Genomic DNA, 20195 nt, shown 5'->3' on the forward strand with positions numbered 1-20195 from the left:
GTGAAATGGTCCAAGAGCTGCCCAAAAGCAAGGCAAACGCAACAGCCCAGAGTCTCTGCAGTTGTCTATCAAAGACATTCTTGCATTGCTAAGAAAACCTTAGTTACGTTATTTGTCCTTTTTCTTTTTTTTTTTTTCCCAGAAAAGTTCACATGCATTTCTATGAAGATATAAAATGTTTCTGCCATGCAGAACTCTGCCAAGAGCTGTGCTTGTTATTCCACATAAAAACTGTTGTGTGCAAATGACCTAGATACACAGAGTGCACCAGTTAAGTGGGGATTTGGCTAAATCCAACACACATATCTAATCGGAAAACATACAAGGTTTGGGAAAACACCATGATGTGATCTTACAGAGTCTTAACATACGGGTGTGTACAGGTTATGGGAGAAGAAACAAGCAATACCTAATTAATTCTGGAAACCGTGTTTCATATCACTTTGTAAAGTCCAGTGTCCAAGTAAGAGAAGAGCATCTTGAGGTGTAACTCAACCTGGTCCACCAACTTGGTGCCTGAAGTGAAGTTATATGACCTCTTGTGTCTCAGCCTCGTAAAGCTGGATAAATGACTGATTCCCAGAATGAGAACCAGATGCTGATGCATTTTGGCAAAACCTCTCTGCCCATGGAGTTACTCCTACTTACAAGATAATTTCCACACACTGTGCTTCTTTATGCATTGAACACAACAGGATGTAAGTTCCTAGCAAGTTTTCAGTAGACGCATGATGCAGGAAGCAGGATAAGACTCGTGTTTTACACCAGAGCAGAATACGGCTGTCACTATAATGCGATCCCACCTGGGGTGTTCATAGACACCAGAGTTTCTGTAACATCTGCTACAGGCAATGCACGGCAGTGGGGAGGTTTGTGAGTACTGTAGCACTGCTGAGTAGTTTACACAAGTTAAACACACAGAAAAAGAATGAGACGTAAAGACACAGAGCATATGATGCCAAACATCAAGTATTAAACATTCCTAGAGTGACCATCGGCTCTCCTCCAGAGAAAGATTTCAGAAGAAACTGTAAGAGCTGATTTCTGCTCCAAATTTACTTGGAATAGCACTGCACTCAAATACTCATGTTGATATTTCAGGTTTTACAAGGCACCACTATTTATTTTGCTTTACCATGTCACCTTTCTTTTCAGTGCATTTTAATAAAGTTTAAGACCATGACTAGAATTCACAAGCTGAGTTTTATCAGGACTGCATACGTCAGCACTAACTCAGAAAATGTGTGTGTGCCAGTCTTCCCACGGTCTACCAGGAAAAAATATTACTCTCTGTGCTGAATTATCCTGTAATCAAGGTAGATCTTCTCTTTGTGGGCTTATTATTATTATTATTTTCCTAGGGTGATACCATTCCCCTCTGAGTAATGTATTACTACCAACTCAGAGCAAGATGCTCTGGATACAATATACATGAAAGAGCAGGAATCTCTGATGTATGAAGGCAGCTAATGAAACTATATGAAAACAGCTAATGAAGCTATATAAAAGCAGCTAATTCAGGTACTCATCTTTCAACACAAAGGCATAAAATAACCCCAGCTGTGTCTGTGCTGCTAGGTCAGGCCTGGTGCATCCATGCTCACAAACTTCCAGCTCCATTTTCCTCTGGGATCAGGTACGCATAGAGGTAATTCCCTTGACTGTGGACCTGCTTCAAGATGGGCATTGCCCCCCACTGAATGGGGGCATTCGGACCATTATCGGGGCCTACATTTGAAACCATGGAGTGATCGTGGCCTTGTTCACCTGGCACACATTTCTCAGCAACTTTGCTGGGCCTCCACTGTGAACTTTCCTCATGAACTGTGTCTTACTTGAGAGATCAAACAAAGGAAGGATTAAAAAACACGGGATGAGATCCCTCATGGTGCTGACAGGTTTCCCTCTCCTGTTTGGAAAAAAATCGCAAAATGGCACACCAGCCCAACCTGGTCTCTTCTGGTGGATTTGTCCCACAGCCTGAAGTAGAAGCCAGCTAATATGCACCATATTGGCCGAGAAGATTATTTTCAGTCTTTGCATTCTTACATGACAAGCACACAAAGAGCGTATTAAAGATTAATGCAAAAGTCTTTAAAGATGGGGGCTCCCTCAAAGGCCCGGCGCAGCAGGTCTTCGTTAGCGCATGAGAGCAGATGGACACACCGCCGGGGGCTGACAGCACACACAACGCCTCTCCGTGCTTTCTTCTCCAGCCTAATGCCTCTGAACTTCATCAGCAGTCCCCAAACATCCATAAATGATTCAGACGAAGACAGATTAACCGGGGGGAAGCTTGTTGCTTGCTGGGTTGTAGGTGTCCCAAGACTGCTTTTCTGGTTCCGGTTTCACCACAAACTTCAATGTAACCAATATACCCATCCGAGCTGAAGTCACTCACGGAGGCTTTTATGTTCAGTCCCAAATTTTCACCCCCTCCATCTTTGCTCTTCTGAGACCAACTACCTTCCCTCAGTCAACCGCTCTGCATTTTTACATCCAACACCCACAGCCACATATGAATCCTGTGGGATTCATGAACTTTCTCGTCAGTGGGGCTTTGTTGAGTAGACAGCTTCTGAATTCCCCATGGGCCATGGCTGGCAATGAAGGCATGTGGCTGCCTTGCACATAAGATGTAAACTCACCTGCAAGAAATGCATGTGTGCTACGCCACGAGCTGCTGTGCCAGCTCTGAAAGAACTGGGCAGCTCCGGTGGGGTGCTGCTGAGGCACTGCATCGAGGTGATGTACTGATTAACAGCAGTGACACTCCTCTCAATTTTCCCTCTTTCCACCCCAAACTTAAAGCAGCAATGTATATGCCTAGCATTTCAGAAATACTTAAAATTAAAAAGACTACCAAATAATGCTTCTAATGCCTACACAATGTGACAATGATCACTGCTGCTTAGCAAATTGGACAAGAGTCATTATACGCGAGATAAGAGCATGGGTATAACACTCGTGCTTTTACTTGCAACTCCTGGAGACAGCAACAGTCTGCATAGAACATACTGGCAAGAATTAAGAATTACAGCTTCAGATTAATGGGTGGAAATGTGAATGTGGTTACCAAAAGCTGTTGCTGTTATGTCCTTGCCTCTTCTCTTTTCTGACATTTTCTTTTGTGTTGCATTTCTGGTGTTGATGCGGAGCTTTCTACATGACAAGACGAATAGTTCAAATATTCCACATTCCTATCAGCAGTTGCCCGATTGCTGCTACACACCCAGCTCCCCTCTCCAGGATGCAGCTGCCTCTGCTGGATGCGAACAGCCCAGAGGGAGCTGGGCTGAGGAGCCGTGGGCTGCTCTGAGCCCTCCCCAGATTACGGAGCGGAGGGACAGACAAAAACACTTTTTGGCACGGCTAACCAGCTCTGCATCCTGTGCTGTAATGGTGGGATTTGCCCCAGCACTGCCCGGCACGCTGCGGGACGCCACAAGCATCTCCATCTGTGATGCTTCACTGGAACTGCGAACTTGGGCATTGCTTGGTTGTTTACTGAACGTGCATCTAATTTTGTGGCATCTCTGCATCTTGCTAAACAATCATCCAGCCAAGCGATTTAGCCCACAGCTTGTAGCATCATGCAAATGAAGTTGTATTACCAAACATTCAAAAGGGACACATTTTGCAGAAGAACGTGTTTCAAATCCTTTAACCTCCTCTTTCTTCAACACAATGTTTCCAAGCGGAGGAAAAAAAATACCTAGCCCTGCTTCCAGAAACACACAACTCACCATAGAAACTACAAACTGAAACAACCCTACTTGTGATTGCAGCTCAATGGAGCATTTTAGTTAATAGGTTATTTGAGTAAGAGGGATATTTGCAAAACATCACTGCTAATCCTGCCGTGTGCTGTATGTGGAAGGGCTCCAGCTGATTTCAGTGAAACTCCACCCATAGGGAGTAGGCAGCAGAACGAGGGACATAATGAGCTCTTGCTTTTTTTTAACTGAAATAACCTGTCAGCAGCCATGGTTCAATGTAAACTAATCAAGATTAAACATGGGTTTGGTTTGCCGTTGCAGCTTAACTTTTTTGCTCTCTGTCCCAGCAGAGCAGTTTGGGATTTGCTGCCACATCAGCTATGCTGGATGACCACCAGGCTGCACTTGGGGTCAGCCACAGCTGGGGGTGAGTCCATGGGATGGCCAAGCAGAGCTGCTCCAAGGGGCCATGCTGGGCATCACCAATGCACCGTACCCCAGGGCTTTGAAGGACACATCCTGCAGCTCCTTGTGCTGCCCCAAACCAACTTACCTTGCTCTTTCCTCTTGCCTGTACTAGGAGAACATCTCCCTCTTTCTTGGTACAGGTGGTAAACTATAGGAAGGCCCAAGCAGGATTTTTTAGCCTGCATCCTTGTTGCGAGCTGGCTCTGCTCTTTACTCGTGCCAGCTCACCCGGCAAAAAGTGCCACAAAACTCATGGCAGAGTTTGAGCTTGGTTTAACACTTGGTTTGAGCTCTGCTGAACTCCACAACAAAGTGCATGTCCTCTGGACCTGGTTTTTCTTTCTGAAGTCTTAGCCATTCCATTTAGTGCAGGTTGATTTATACCTACCCGTCCTCTGTTTCCCACGAGAAGTCACAAGCTCAGTTTTAAAGGTAAGCCTCTAAGTAAATTTATAGCCTACATCAGGTTTTTCATCTTGGAAAGAAGCAAACCCATAAATTTCCCACACAAGTGCTCCAAAAATCATCCCCTTTTTGATTCATTGTGCTTGAAAGTCTTTCTGAGCCAGAGAATGCAGACCTGTCTGTGATATTCATTTTGAAATTTGAACAAAGGACTGAGGCATCATTTAGGAAGTCTGTTCAGCACTCCGTAAGATGAGTGACCCAAATATGCAATTGCATATGTTACCTGCCTTCTGACCGAGTGACAGCAGCCTCTCCATCAAACACACAAAAAGCACATGAATACTCCAGGAGAGCACGATGCTTAGGAATGTGAACGTTCAAGGTATCAAGGGCCTGTTTAAAGAAATTGAAACAGCTTTTGCAAAATGCATTAGAAATTGAAGACACGTGTATCTATGCAGATATCTGCAAAACTGGGTGGTCCAGGCACGGGGACCTCTGGGCTGCAGGACTGTCAGCTCCAGGTGTTCAGAAATCCTGTAGTTTAATCCTGGCTTTAAATTGAAAGGTTCAAAAGAAGTAGATCTGGGCTCCCTGATTGCTCTTTGCAGCGGGGAAGAGGAGAGGTACTGCATTTTCAATCATTTCTTTGCAGCACAATTGGCTGTGAACATCCTTTAGAAAATCCCCAAATTGAAATTTGCTGGTAGTCTCACAACTCCAGGTACTGGAAATGTGAGAACATGATCGAGTGAGTAATAAACCGTAAGTAAGTGACACTGCCTTGGAAGTCCCCGTTCCCCCACCATATCAAACCTACTTCCTGACGGTGGGCCAGTCGCTGGGCTAAACACAAGGATGTGGGCCCCAGGCCAGATTCCTGTGTGTCTTGCAGACCAGAAGACACACCAAAGGAGGCACTCAGGTCCCTAGAAAGCACTTGGGAGGACTTAGTGCCTGGGCAGCATTGCTCATTTCATCCAGCCTGATATGTGTGGGGAAGCCCAGGTTACACAGCAGGACGTCCAGAGGAAGGAGATGGTTCAAGCTGCATCTCTCTTCCTTTCTCAGACCAGTGACTGCTTGGTGTTGCAGCCTAACTGCTCCCTAGAGCTTTACAGAGCAATTGCCTCTGAGGCAGGAAGCTTGGTCAAATGCCCCTGGCAAAAGTGAAGATCCCTGTGCCAGGTTTCTCCATGTGGTGATCACCTGCCATGAAGACCATGTTGAAAATACAGGTGTTTCTTTGACATCTAAATAGAATTAAAAAAAATAAAATGCTGTTTGTGGTAGGTGCAGAGCAGATGGTCCGTGAGGTCTCCATGCTTAACCCCTCCAGCCATGAATTACATATCATAAAACTCCCTTTCTCTTACTTATAGCTGTCTTCTCTAGGGACATTTTCAGGTTTTTTTGGGCAAGGGTTGTCTTTCCTGAGTCTATACAGTGTTTGGCAAAAGACAGCTCCGGTCCCATGTGTGCCCTGCGTGACATGAACCATGGAAAGCCAGAAGCTGGGGCTTTCTCTCCGTTGTGGTTGCTGTAGCAGTGCTACCAGTGACTCACAAATCAATACGCTCCGCTTCCACCAGGCTTTTCATGGGCAAAGGAGGTGTTTCCGCAGCACAGATGTGGAGGAAGCCGTGTGACAGTGTATGTGTAGGAGTCGGGCTCTGCAGGCGCCTCAGCTGCTCCTTGTCACACCAGCCCCGTTCTACACCGGTATTGCTAAAAAGCAGTGAGGACGATAGCTATTACTATTTTCTCCTGTTGGGACAAGTACCCCTTGTTTAAAAAATCCACACCTCTATGCACACCCACGCAATACTCCAAATCACTGCAATATGTGGACTCAGATGTTATGAATAATATAAATATTCCTTTGTATTTGCTGGGAGATTTGAGCTCTCTCCTCCACACACACACCCTTGTGTGCCTCTATGTATCTGATAATAGGGGATTATAATACAGGGCTGTTATTCCTGCAGGGTTTGATTATTTAACATTGTACCGAGCGAAGTTATCAGAGAAATCCTGATGGACAAAAATAGCTCTTTGTTTCTGATGTGGTGTTTGCAAAATAGGAGCCAAAAATAGCTATTGGCTGGCTGGCCTCAAATATTGCTGACCTTCCAGCACACCCAGCAGAAACGGCCAGGGCAGAAATCCCTTTGCTCTGGGTGTGCAGAGCAAACCTCCTTCCTCTCATCTTTTCCGCGTTAAGCTTGGGTTCAGCGCTGTTTGCTTTCAGTCCCATCGGGCCTCATGCAGAGGGGGCTGCGGTGTCAGCCCCCCTGGGAAGACTTGCTGTTCCCCCAGGGAAAGGGGTGTGTGCCAGCACCTGCCCCATGTCTGTGACCCTTTTAGCCGTCCCAGAGCCAGGCACAGCTGTACATGTCTTTTGAAAGGTTTCCTCCTCCACACACGGAGGCAGACACAGGCCTGAATGCCAGGTGGGAGAAAGTAGATTTCAAGCACAATTCCCAGTTGTGCTCGGGCAGGGTGTGCAGCTTCCAGGCCTGCTGAAACAGCAAAACCTACAGTCCCAACTCAAAGGATGAGGACTTGAAGTCCTGCACGAGTCCAAAGCCCTCTTCCTCAGCCCTGCAGGTGGCTGTGACAGAGGTGTCTCCTGCCCATTACTGCTCCTCCTCGCAGTGTCTCCCGTCTGTCTTTTCTCCTTCTCACTCTCCTCCCATCTCCTGCTTAGCTGAGAGAAAAATCCCAGAGCACACAGGAGTGAAGGCACCTCATAAATTAGGGAGCTGGCTGAACACATGGAGACATCAGGAGCAAGTGAAGGTGACAGCCAGAGAAAAGGGGAGATGTGCTCCTTCTTCGGGCTCTCCTCCTGCCCTGACCCCTGGGACCACTGCTGGGCAGGTCCAGGAGGCAGGCGAGGCCCTGCAGGGCTGGATCATGCTGGGGGATGAGGTCTCAGAAGAGAAAACCTGGGAAATGCAGCTCCAAAATTTCCCTCACCACCCTGCCTCGCCTTGCCTCAAAGCATACCGCTTGGGGTGCAGGAGACAAAACGATGCAAGACAGGAAATTAGAAGGAAAGCTCCTTGCTGGCCAGGCTTGGATAAAATATCTGCTAGTGTTGGGTGTTAAGAGAAGCTCCAGCCAACACGGGCTCGTCCCCGAGCCCTGGTGATGTGCAGGCAGTGGGGAGATGTGAACGCAATGCTTTGACAGCTCCGGGGTTGTCTTCCCTGCAGTGCACAGAGCTCGTGGAAGGGAGAGCCTCTGGGGGAACTCAGCTGTGAAATCCTGCAACTCCTTCCTGTGCAAACTGTGATTTTTTTCGAAGGTTCACACATTTAGCTCCGTTTAGGGGAATTTTCACAGGGAAAGGCATCCTTGGTACAACACGTCCATCAAATTTCAAGTCATTCCTTAAAGCATTTCTTAAAATGGGCAGAACAAAATGCTTTTTTTATGCTTTATTCTCAGAAACCACTGCTTTAGGTTAACATTTTCACACATACAGTAAATACCGAATTACCTGGCTCAGTCAGAATGTTCTTAATATTTCAGCCCAAACATTGAAAGACCACAAACAAAAGTGGGAAAGGGGTCTCGTAACGGGAAGCATCAGGCAGCAGCCTCCCTAGGAGGCAGCGCTAGCAGCACAGCCTGCAGCACAGTGCCAATGGCCATTTCCAAGGTGATGCTGGCAGCAAAACTTTGTGAAAAATGGTGTAGGAAGAATGTGAAACAGTGAAAATGAGGAAGCCAGTTATATTAATAAATTCTAACAATTCTATTTATTCCTCTTGTAATGCTCCAAGAAGTGCACATTTGTTGGTCAGACACTGTGAAAAATGCCTTGCCGTGGATCTGTTGGGAAGGGACTAATCCTGCTTTTTAGCTGGTTTGCAATGGAGTTGGAATCAGCCTGCTTGGCTGAGCTCTAACCGTCAAAACTCAGCCAGTTTTAAACCTGGTTTAATTCGCATCAGTGATGTGGATCACCATGGCAAAGTCATAGCTCCCCACCTGAACCCCCAGCTGACACCAATAAGTATTTTGCTTGCAAAATATGAGCAGGAATATGCAGCAGAAAGTTCGTTACAGACAGGATCTTCCATTAACCCTTCCCCTGGTTATGACAAAGCCTTGTTTTACTGCTGTGATCGCAGGTTGACTTCGGAAATTATCTACGGCAGAATCTGGCTCAGACAGCACCAAGCTCGGATTTGACCTGCTTGTCCTGTGTTCCTTCACATCCCTGTTTTATCATTCTTCAAAGACAAGTGTATTTTCTGTGTGACAAGACCGTCTCGTAGAGGGTTAGCATACAAAGGGCAGATTACAGAGAATCAAGAGCAAAGCCCTTCGGGACACTTGTGCAAATTGCAGCTGAAGCAGATGGTATTTAAACAGAAAGTCTGGGCACAATTAGGGAGGGAAGAAGGAAGAGGGAAGCCACAGAGGACCTGGAAGGCAGACTGACAAGATCTTGTAGCCTTGGCAACACCCTCTCCTGATTGCCCACACCAAATGCAGAGGGTAGGACATGAAGGATGCCGCTAATCAAGTGCCATCTTAGACAATCTTCATTTCTGCCATTCTGCTCTGAAGGCATCCTGCCTTTCTCCCAGCCCGACTTAACTGCCGGAGCAACTTAGCTACCAGAAAAATAGCTCAGCACCTCCGAGGAGCTGCCTGAAATCGTGCTGGTGGCAGGACAAAAAAAAAAAATAAAAAAAATCAGAAGTAACTGATGGGATGTGCATGGAAAGCTGGAAATAATGAGCTGGGGAGAACTGTGCCTTCAGCAGCTGCCTAGGGAGCGACAGAAATAGGCTGGTGGAGGCATTGAGCCCTCTTATCTCCGAACCCAATGATTTCCCAAGAGAAACAACCCCTAAATACACACACGGAGTGAAGCAGTCAACTTCCCCTCAGTGAATTTGGTAAGACCAGTGGTTCAGATGTCAAGAAAGCCCTTGGAAAACCCGTAAAGAGGAGCCCAGAGAGGGCAAGCAGCCAGGCAGGCAGGTGCCCCTGTGGTGCAGCATGTAGAAGGACCCAAGCTGCTGAGCTTTTTTGGCTACATGAACTTCAACAGTTTGCATGCACCGAGTGGTTCCCATTGCAGTTGACAGAAAAATACACTTCTAGAGAATGGTCCATCTTGTTTTCAGGTAGATGTTTAAAATAAAGGGAAACGGGCTCACCACACAAGATACAAAGAAAACTATGTGCAACACCTGTGACTTCAGGGGTCTCGAGAGGTTTCCAAGAGAACTGAAAATAATCACCTTGGGCATTACATGGAAAAAAAAACATTCATTTAGATGACAGAGGGATGCCATTTTCAGTTTGACATCTCTCTCTCTGAATAAAACTTTCTGCATCAGTTGGCAACGTACCTAAGATATGCAGCTTCAGAGTTTTACCTACGCAAGTGTGTCTAAGGCTTTGTCTGCCAAGACAAGCAGTGGGTAAATAACGTGAACTCTAAGGTAGGCAATTCTTATTCACATGGGATTGCAGGAGGAGTAAACAAGCAAGGAAGTGCTACAGCAAAGCTGTTCAAGGTGAAAAATGGGTGAATGGATCAGCAGCAGGGCTCCAGTGTGAGCTTGGCCACCCAGAGACACAGCCCAGCTCCCTGGAGGAGCCCCCGCTGAAGGCTGCTCCTCCACCAGACATCTCCCCAGCACAGGACGGATGTCAGCAGCCTGAGGTCCCTTCTGCAGGTTGCAGTCCATGTAGGATCAAGCAGCTACTGCTATTCTCTGCAGGGTATGCATGGCCCAGCACCTTCTGGTCAGCACAAGCAAAATCCTCCTGCTTGAACTTTCCCAATACATTTGCCTTTCCCCCTTCAGTGACATCTGCCCTGTTTTGCACTTCTTCAGCACTTTACAAGCAGGATAAATCAGCAAATTTCATATTCCAATGCAAGTCCTAGATGGGAAATCTTTGTTGGCACCTGAGCTCTGATCCTTTGCTGCACTTAGTTCTAGCTTCTCGGGGTTCTTCTGCTGCTTGGAGTTTTTATGCGTGCTCCACCGTGGTCAGGGGATGCTCTGAGCACACCTGCAGCCCCTCCTGCTGCTTTGATGCTGGAGCCACACACAACTTCAAACAAAGCCTTTAAACCCTCTCTGTGAGTTTACATGTCTGCAAACAACATTTTTCCCCCCCACCCATAATGGGCTATTGACACAGCTGCTCTCTTTCATCACTCAACCTATGGAGAGCAGAAGTATAGTTTCAACATGAAAAGAATATTTATTAATTTTCTCTTCTCCTCACTACACTGCTCTCCCATTTTGATGATGTGCAGTGTCAGATCTGAGCAAGCATCAGTGCTTGCTCAAATAGTGTCTATGTCTCAGTATAATAGTGTCTGGAGCTCAGGGCATGCATTCGGTCCACCCCCAGTTTCCTTCCTCAAAGCGGGCACCAAGAGGAGATACTTTCTGGATATCTTATCAGGCTTTTCTTTATTTTTTAATGGGAGAATAATATTTCTCTTTGCCTGTGCTGGGAGCTTTCTGGGTGGGTTTGCAGCACTGTTTCTGGGAGAGCATCCAACGTCCTCCGCCGTGTTTGGAAAGGGTGGCTCCCGCCGCATCGCGGGCCTGGAGTTGATGACATTGGCAGCTGCGGCACACTTGGCCCACGGAACTTGCTCTCCTGCTCGGTTTTCATCCCACCTCTCGCTTTTTTCCACCCGGCCTCCTCCCTCCAGAACAAAGACAGACGTCTCTCTGGCTGCTCCCTGCTGTACCCCTGCCGCCGGTGCCACGCACATGTCCCTGGGAGCTGCCACGGCCGCCACAGCCCCGGTTTTCCAGCACTCAGCCAGCTGTGGGACACAACCTGACACCCCGCAGGAAGCTCGCGCCTGTTCCCATCGCTCGCAGACGCATGTTGTGAGCGGCTTTCTGCATTGCAGTGGTGTGAAGGAAATGTTTCGGGGCAGAGGTGAAGGATGGCCCCTTCCCAACCCGGGACCCCACATCCCTCTGGTTATAATAGTGTGAAGATGCTGACTAATGGGAGGGTCACAGCAGCAAGGGCAGCATGGTCCAGGCAATGGCCATGCAGGCGGAGGGCATCCCTGGGAGGAAGCCGAGAGCAAGCGCCAGTGGAGCCACCCAAGTGTGGCCTCAGCCCTGCCCAGGACAAGGAGCAGCAGGGAAGCACGGAGACACACTCCCCGCTGTTACACTGCAGTCAGGAAAAACAGAAAAAGTGGGCTAGCTCCTACAGCAATAGCTCCGCAACCTCCCTGGTGACAGCATGAGCACCCAGCCTCCGCCATGGGCCTGGTGCTGTGCCCAGCAAGCCTGCAGCAGTGCAGCACGGGGCAGCCAAGCATGCCCCAAGTGCATGTGCTGATAATAGAAGTGCCCGTGCAGGCTCTGCAGGTGGATGCTCATGTGGCTCCTGGCCACCCCAACCAGCCCAGTCCTCCCTGGTGCCTCTCTTGTGGAAGCCCAGCCTCAAGGCAGATGAACCTTCAAGGGGCCCTCCTAGCCCTTCTTCCTATCTAAACCACGTAAAACTCAAGAGCCACTTTTTGTCACCCTGAGATCAGATCTATGCGAGGAGTACCTGTCTTCATCCCCTCCATCCCCTCCAAGCCAGGCACTGTGCCATCCCTGCTCTCTTGGGGTACAGCTGCCCAGACCCAGGCCAGACCAAGAAAGCTTTCTGCCCCGTGTCATTCCTTACATGCTTTATGGGAATTTAGCATAGGAGCAGACAACTGCTTGTGGAAAGCCCATAAATCACGTCACATCTTTGCTGCACCTCAGCGCGTATTGAACCCGATGCCTGCTGGTGGCAGAGACCTGTCACCAGGCTGCAGCAGTTACTTGTGCTAGCTGCTATTGTGTGACTTACCCGGGGGCAAATCTCAGAGACTTGCATTTCCCAGGGCAGCAAACCCAGCTCCCTTCCTCCCTCAGCTTGGCACTATGCACTGATACACCATCCAAAGAGGAGAAGCTGACATTGCTGTTCCCCCCGCCTTGGCCACAGCTACTCCTTGCAGACAAAGCGCTCTGGCACGGCCTCCACTGCTCAGAGCGGCTCCGCACCTTCAGGCTCACTCCCATGTGATGTACAACATCACCAAAAGGCTTAAATCTGTCCTACAGAATTGTGGAAGTGGCTTAAAAAAGCAGAGGTGCGATACAATCGATGTGACACAAAAATACATTTAGGTTCTTTGAAATGTAATGTTCTGGTTTCCGTGCTGCTAGGAGTGGTGCTTGATGTTTTATACAGCTGTGACAACTGGAAACTTTTATTTAAACAGAAGTGAAGCTTCTGCATCTAGGAGTGGGTTATTTTAAAACAAAACAAACAACAACAACAAAACTAAATATGAAAATCACAAAACTTAGCAACACTCTCTTTAGTAACAGCCATTTTCTGAGCGCCCCAAGTAGCTGGGTAGCCAAAGGCCAGATGATGAGCTCTGTGTAAGGAAGGCACCACCCCACTCACAGAAGCACACAAGTCTTCTGTAACTACTTTTTGCGGGTTGGTAGGAAGGATGCTCTTGTAAGAAAGATACTTACCTGGATGGCTCAATAGGTCAGGGCTTGATTCCCAGCTCCCCTGCAGACTTTCTACAGGAGCTTGGGAAACTGATGTTTCCAAACTCTACTTTGGTTTTCCTACCTGAAAACTAAGGAAAGTAGTTCTCTCTCAAAATGTCTTAGACACTAAGGCTATGTCTTACTTTATTCAAGTTTCCAAAGAGGTTAGAAAATGTCACATAGGCTGAACGAGAAATTGCAAAGCATTTTTGTTTGCATGAACTTTATCTCAAACCAAATTCTCCTCTTCGACTCCCTGTCCTTAACTGACACGATGTTCCTTCCTTCATGCCTTTAATTGCCTCAATATTTTGTAAGTACAAGACATAAAATTAATTAAAATGTAAATTAAATGATAGCTTGAAGGAGGATTGCAATTACCATGATTTCATCTTTTACTGTTACATCCCGTGGTACCAACAGGTCTGTGCAACAGGTGTGCCAATTAATAGCAGGCGATAGAGGCATCTGCAGTCACCTACCTCGCCGTGCCTTAGGCTACTCAGACAACTTTGTCTTGTGCAACTACTACAGAAGCACCTATGCCAAGTCTCCAGCTACATGAGGCCGAGAGCTGAGAGAGGGAGATCTTCATTCAGCATGAAAATAAACAGAAATGCTCCCAAAACAATGGACAAACCTTTAAGAAATCTTACAAATGTTTTTCCACGTGGTAAACAGATGGCTGCTAGGATAGTTACACGAAGCAGCACATTTAAAGTTTTGTTTTGTCACCAAGCTTTCACCTCGATCTAGCTGAGAACAGATCAGTCTTTCTATTATATCCATCTTTTTAGAGCTGCTGGAAAGCAATGTCTCCAGCACGCTAGGCTGAAATTACCGAGTATCACAAAGAGTGTCAGTAATTAACTGTGTTATACCAAACCTGAAAACTGAGTTGGGTGAGTCACATTTTTTCCTCACTTACCCAGAAATGGAAAATAAAACACTTCTAACAGTGACATGAAGAAATCATTGGGGCATTTCCAATGACCCATAAAGAAGTTTATTGAAGTTTATTGACAGTTACCATAAAAACCGTCAATCTCTCTGAAAAAAGATAGTGGAAAATGGAGTTTTTTAGTGTCAGAAAATCAGCCTGTGATCTTGCATGTCTGACAAGCTGCAGCGTAGGCTCAGATACCACTGTTGTCCTGGCACAACCCTATTTACACCTCTCCCAGCTGTTTTTGAGGACTGGGCTCACTAAAGCAAGCCTCACTGGGGGAACATTGAGGAAATCTGGGGTACGGGGCATTGCGATTGCTGCGCCAGCAATGGTTGTGCCTGGGAGATGGTGGCACATTTTGATGAGGGTTTTGTGAACACTGCAGCCGTGGTGAAGGGAAACGGGTGATCCAGGCTTTGGTTTCTACCTGTTGCTGTGGCTTCGGTTTGGAAACTTCCACCAGGAAAGCTCAGGGAGGTGTGTGAGGAGCTGCAGGCTCTCCGTGCCCCTGCAGGCCCACCACAGTGGTCGCACTTGCGCCAGAGGGCTAGGGCCAGTTAATCACAGAACCGCAGCACGGCCCTCTTGCGCTCTGCAACAGAAACGAATCAGGTGCTTTGTGTGCAAGACATCTCTTGACAGAAACATTTAACACAGAGTTAAGATTCCCTGCTTGAGGCGTGTGGAGAAATGGTGGCTCTGACTGCAACAGGGGCACTGAAGGAAGGCAGTATCCCAGAGAAGCCACAGAGAAGCTGCGGGAGATGAAGGCACATCTTCTGTGCATGCTGTGACAGAAGTAAGTCAGAAGAATATGAAAATTGAGTGAAAACTGGTTGAGTCATATTATTTTGGGGGAACAATTGTCTACTGGAACAGCACTGGGACCCTACTGAGCTCTGATCTGGTCATGGACAAATATTGCTGCAATGATACCGGGCAGAGACGTGCTAGAAGAGTCATATCACTATGGGCGGCTTTACTGCCCCAGGAACAGCCTGGAAAATAAGTGCAGCTGCTGATGATATTCCTGAATATCATGGCTCAGAAACCAATCAGGACTGCCAAGAATCGGGCTGAGTTAAACCTTGCACAGGAAATAATAATACAGAGGTTGGTCGGTTACATAAATGAAAGGAGAATAAGGACAGAGCAGTTCTGTTATGTGGTGAGAGCATGGTAGAGATTAAAGGTAACTGATGTGTTTCCCAAAACCCAAGCAAACGCTTTGCCTGAGTGAGAAATTGGCACTGCAGATGATGGAGAAGGCAAGCTGGGTAATGAATAAAGACAATGCAATAGAAATCATACCTAAAGTAAAAGTCCAAAACGTTGGTGTTTTAGAGCCAGCAAATGCAGTGGGATGAGAGGACGAAGAAGAAGAACAAATGATCTCCATTGGAGCATATGAAATCATGTTTCTAGTAGCAAGGATCCTCAAGGAAGCCAGGTCAGTCATGATGGATGAAGCAAGAGCAAACGTACCACATACATGGTGGGATGGTTTGAAAAAATGACATAAATAGAAGTATGAACTGGCTCTAGAACAGATTCTGAAGGAAGAAACAGTTATATACGTGGATAGAATGGGATAGAAATGGAATAAAATCATTTTACTTAACATTTTACCAGCAGAGCTCACCTAGGACCAACATCTGGGACCACGGCCTGAATCAGCATTCACACATCCAGACAAGCAGCTCTGTGCCTCAGCATGTGCTGAGCTTGAAGAGAAAAGCCACTGTGTTTGTGCACTCCTGTCTGAGCAAAATGGTGCCTTCAAAGATACTGAAAGTGAGTCAGAGCATAAAATCCACATGATATTCCTTTCCCATCCCTCTCCCATCCTTGCCCTCGCACGTGAGGATGTGCCTCCTCACTTTCCTCACTTCCCATTTTGGAGAACAGGGAAGGCATTTTCATCCATTGGGAAGATAGAGCTGCCCTTGTTTGATTATTTATTTATTTATTTATTTATTTATTTATTTATCTATTTTGAGACAAGCCTCAATGCAAATCAGCACAGATTTCAGGGAAGCTTGTGTTGGAGCTTCTCAGTTCACATTTGTCTTACACTTTTATCCAGAAAATGTTTCTAGTTAGGACATTCTCCGAAGAGCATAAAAGGAAGGAAAAGTAAGAAAAATAACCCATAAATAGCCTCTGCTGGAGCCTGTGGAAGGGTAAAGGTCATGGGGATATGGAAAAATACTCCTTGGAGACACCAAGCTCACAAACTTCCCTAGAAGAAGACACAGTGCTGTGCAGCCCATCCCAGCATCCTGCCTTGGTGCAAACTGGGACTTTGCAAAGTCTCACTTCTCTTTTGAAGCAACAAGGGCATCCCCAAAACCCTGAGATCACTACCAAGCTGTTAGGTGCACCCACATCTGCATGGGAAACCAGCCCTTGTGACGTGGTGCTACCTACAGGTGCCATCAGTTGTCCATTTTCTGCTCTCAACCAAGTGGCCGTGAGCCTATTTGTGTAGGGCTGCTTAAAATGGAACCCTTAATCACCACCTTCGTCAGGGAGCTGGGCTATCTGGGGGGTGAGATTAGCATCCCTGCTGCTCTTGGGACAACATGTTGGGCAGCCAAGCTCCTGCCAGCAGCCCATTTCTGAGTCATGTTTTGTGCCCTCTCCAGAAGTAATAGTCCTGTTCTTTAAATTTATAGAAGAGTTTATCCCTTTTTGCTTTTGTAGTCAGTTCTTTCTTGGCTTTTTGCATGTAACAGTAAAAAATAAAGAAACAAAAAAAAAAAAAGAAGGAAGTGGCTTTTATACTGTGGTATGGTCCTACAGAGATGGGAGATAAAGTATGCCTGAGACCTGTCCCTGTATCACGGGCACCCTGTGGGATGAAGAACCAGACCGAGGAGATACAGCCCATCAGAAGAGCCTGGTCAGAGCAATAAACGGGGAGAGAGGGGGGAATATCAGCCCCTTCCAAACTGTGAGTGTGTTTATGTACTGCAAGGTCAGAGCAGAACACCTCCCCTTCCCCACCTTTTAATGTGTGTTTTCTGCAAAACCACGGAAGTTTTTACATTGTTTTCCCTTCTTCCTTGTTGCTTCCTCTTGGCCATTGGGTGATATTATTGTTGTTTTTTTTTTTTTTTAATCAGGACTCTCCTACATTTGTCTCTGCACAAGCATGGCTCCACATACGTCCCAGAAAATCAGCATTTTTGTTTTCACAGTTTTTTTTTCTTTCTTTTCCATTCTCTAGCTTCTCCAAATTGAAGTTTTCAAAGGTTAGACAATGGAAAAAAAATGAAGATTTGGAAAGAATATCTAAATATTATACTTTCCCTGGCAAGCAGATGAGGGAAAAGTTGAGGGAAGGTTATAAGAGAAGGGAGTGGAAAGGAAAAACCTAAGTGAAAAAAATATTAATTTTGAAAATTGACAACCAGAGACAAAATCAATATTTTTATGTTTCCTAAAATTTCTTATGAAATCGCTGTTTTGCCAAAAAATGAAACTTTCCCATGACTTCCCTCTCTCTTGTCACAGAAAAGTATATTCCCATTGGAGAATACATGTGTCAAGTGCAGCGTGAAGAACAAAATAATGCTCGAACACTGTGCCCAGGGAACGGCTGTCCTGCTGCTGTGCCCTCATGAGAAATGACAGCATGGGAGGAGAGGGGCAGCTGTGGGATATTCCTCCTCTTGCCTCCTGGGCGTGCACAGACATCCATTCTCATGGTGGTTTCTCATGGCAAGACTGGAAGTATTTAGTTTCCAAAAGATGACCTTGCAGGGTCCTGCACCCTTCAGCATCTTCATCAGCAATTTTATTACTGGTATAGAAAATACACTTATTATATTCACAAATAACTCTAGCATGGGGCAGCCTGCTCCATGCTGGACTGTAAATGAATACAAAATACTCTCAAAAAATCAGAGACATGTCCTGAAAAAAGGTAGGATGAAATTCAATACAGACAAATTCAAAGTCCCACGTGTAGGAAGGGAGAGGCATTTAGAAGAACAGGCTCTGTTCTGCCTAGAGAAGGGAGGATAAATTCAAGAACATTATCAAGAAAAAAAAGAAGGAATATATTTTTCTCTATTTCTATTGTGGGTAGGCAAAAAATAATGTGCTTAATTTACAGTGAGGGAGATTCTGACAAAACCAAGCAGAGATTTTTGTTGGTAGAAGCAGGAAAGAACTGGAGCCCTGAGCTGAGGCACATGGGTCTCTGCCTCTGGACATTTAAGAAGAGGTAGTTCAAGTACCTTGAGAAACAGCACAGGTATGTCACCCAAAATAACAAGCTGTCACTGCCCCTTCCAGCCCAGCTTTCTGTGATTTTGATGGTGGGTGTCAGTTTTCTCCAACAGCTCAGGAAATTACGACTTTTAAAAATAGCTCCCGAAAGGCTCTGAGCTTCCTGAAGACACCCAGACCTTCTCTCTTTCTGAACGCCTTTCCCACTGCCTCGTATTTCCACTGGCTTCAGTGAAACGAGGGTTTGCCGGCTGCGGCTCTTGGACCACATCAATGACTGCTCACATCGAACGTTTCATTTCCCTCCCAGCCACACTGGGAGGCTCTGGAGTGAACAGCTATTTTTAAAGCCACCATCCTGCCACACGGAACATTTGCTCGGCAGTAGAGAGTGTGCTCGAAGAAATAATGACTGCCTTTTTATCCAAAGACTATTATAGCTAATGTTTAAAGTTCACTAAAAAACATGTTTCTGTATATTTGTATGGAAGGTATATTTAAGGCAAACCTCCCTCAAACTCCACTCAGTAAGCAAAGAGCACACAGCAATACTCCACTCTTGACATTTTAAAAAGCCCTCTGATGTTCTTTTCTTCCCTTAACAATGGGGCCAATTTTCCCTCTCCTGGCTGCCAGCCTGCCCTAGCTTTTTCTTTTAGCACCTCTCGAGATTAACTTGACCTCACCTTTAAGCACGCTATTCTCCAGGACACCAAACTCAGACGGGGTGGGAGGTGTTGCTGATGGAGCGATGAAAGATCAGACATTAGCGTAGCCGTGAGGATATTATCAGCACTCACCGCTTCCTCTAACGAGGACCCAGCAACATCCTGGGCCATTAATATTGATCATAGGTGTCCCCTGTGTCTGTAGGTTCTCCAAGGAGCTGCTCAGAGAGTCAAGCTGAGAGTACAGGAAACTAAAGATAGCAACTGAAGCCAGGAAAGAAAATGAGCAGGGCTTTATGTTTGTTCCTGTTGACATGGGGCTGCAGATCTTTGATGCTTTCTGGCCATTGTTCTCCATGAAGGACTGACTGACTGCAGTACAGACACCTGTGGTTTGGAGGGGGAAGCAAACGTACCAGGATAAGTTTAAACCCCTACTCAGCCATCACCTTCATGATGCAGCTTGGTTTCTTGCTGTTTTTCTGCTGACCTTACAGAGACAGATGTCGACTGCTGCTGCCACACACACCTCTGCTCCAGACCGGAGGCAGCCTCCTCTCACAGCTGGAAAACAAGCGGTTTTGTCACTTAGAGGTTTAAACACCACCAGGAAGAAAAAATATGAACCTCTCCCTGGTAAAAATAGAAAAGCCATCAACACAGAGGAGCCGAAGGCTGTGTGTGTGTCTGCTGGAGGAGGCCCAGTCCCAGTTCACAGCCGCGGGGCCTACACTGTCAGGCTGTCTCACGTCTGAGAGACAGCTGCCATGGCTGTCTCACTGGAGGCCAGGTCTGCTACAGGCTTGTTGCTGTCCCAGAGCACCTGGGTGATGGACCAGGTGGTGGGCTTTGAGACCAGGGAGAGGGAAGAAGAAGCAAACAGCCATGCTCTACCCATAACAGTAAAGCACTGCAATTAGGTCCCTTGCTCATTAGCAGGCCCGACCGCACCTAAACATTGGCTTCTAAAAAATGTGATATAGCCCTTCAGCTGGTGAAAGGCTTCTCCTTCACCTTCCCCATGAGTGAAGCCCTCCAGTTATGTCTGCACCACCAACCCAACTGGGGTAACTGTCTCCAGAGGCTCTGTAGCCCCCAGCCTGTCTGCTTGGGCCATGCCTGCAGTTGACAGACAAATCACTTTTAAGTGGGGGGCTGATTTTACCTG

Source organism: Anser brachyrhynchus (genome assembly GCF_964034855.1).
Source record: "Anser brachyrhynchus genome assembly, chromosome: 5".
NCBI lineage: Eukaryota > Metazoa > Chordata > Aves > Anseriformes > Anatidae > Anser > Anser brachyrhynchus.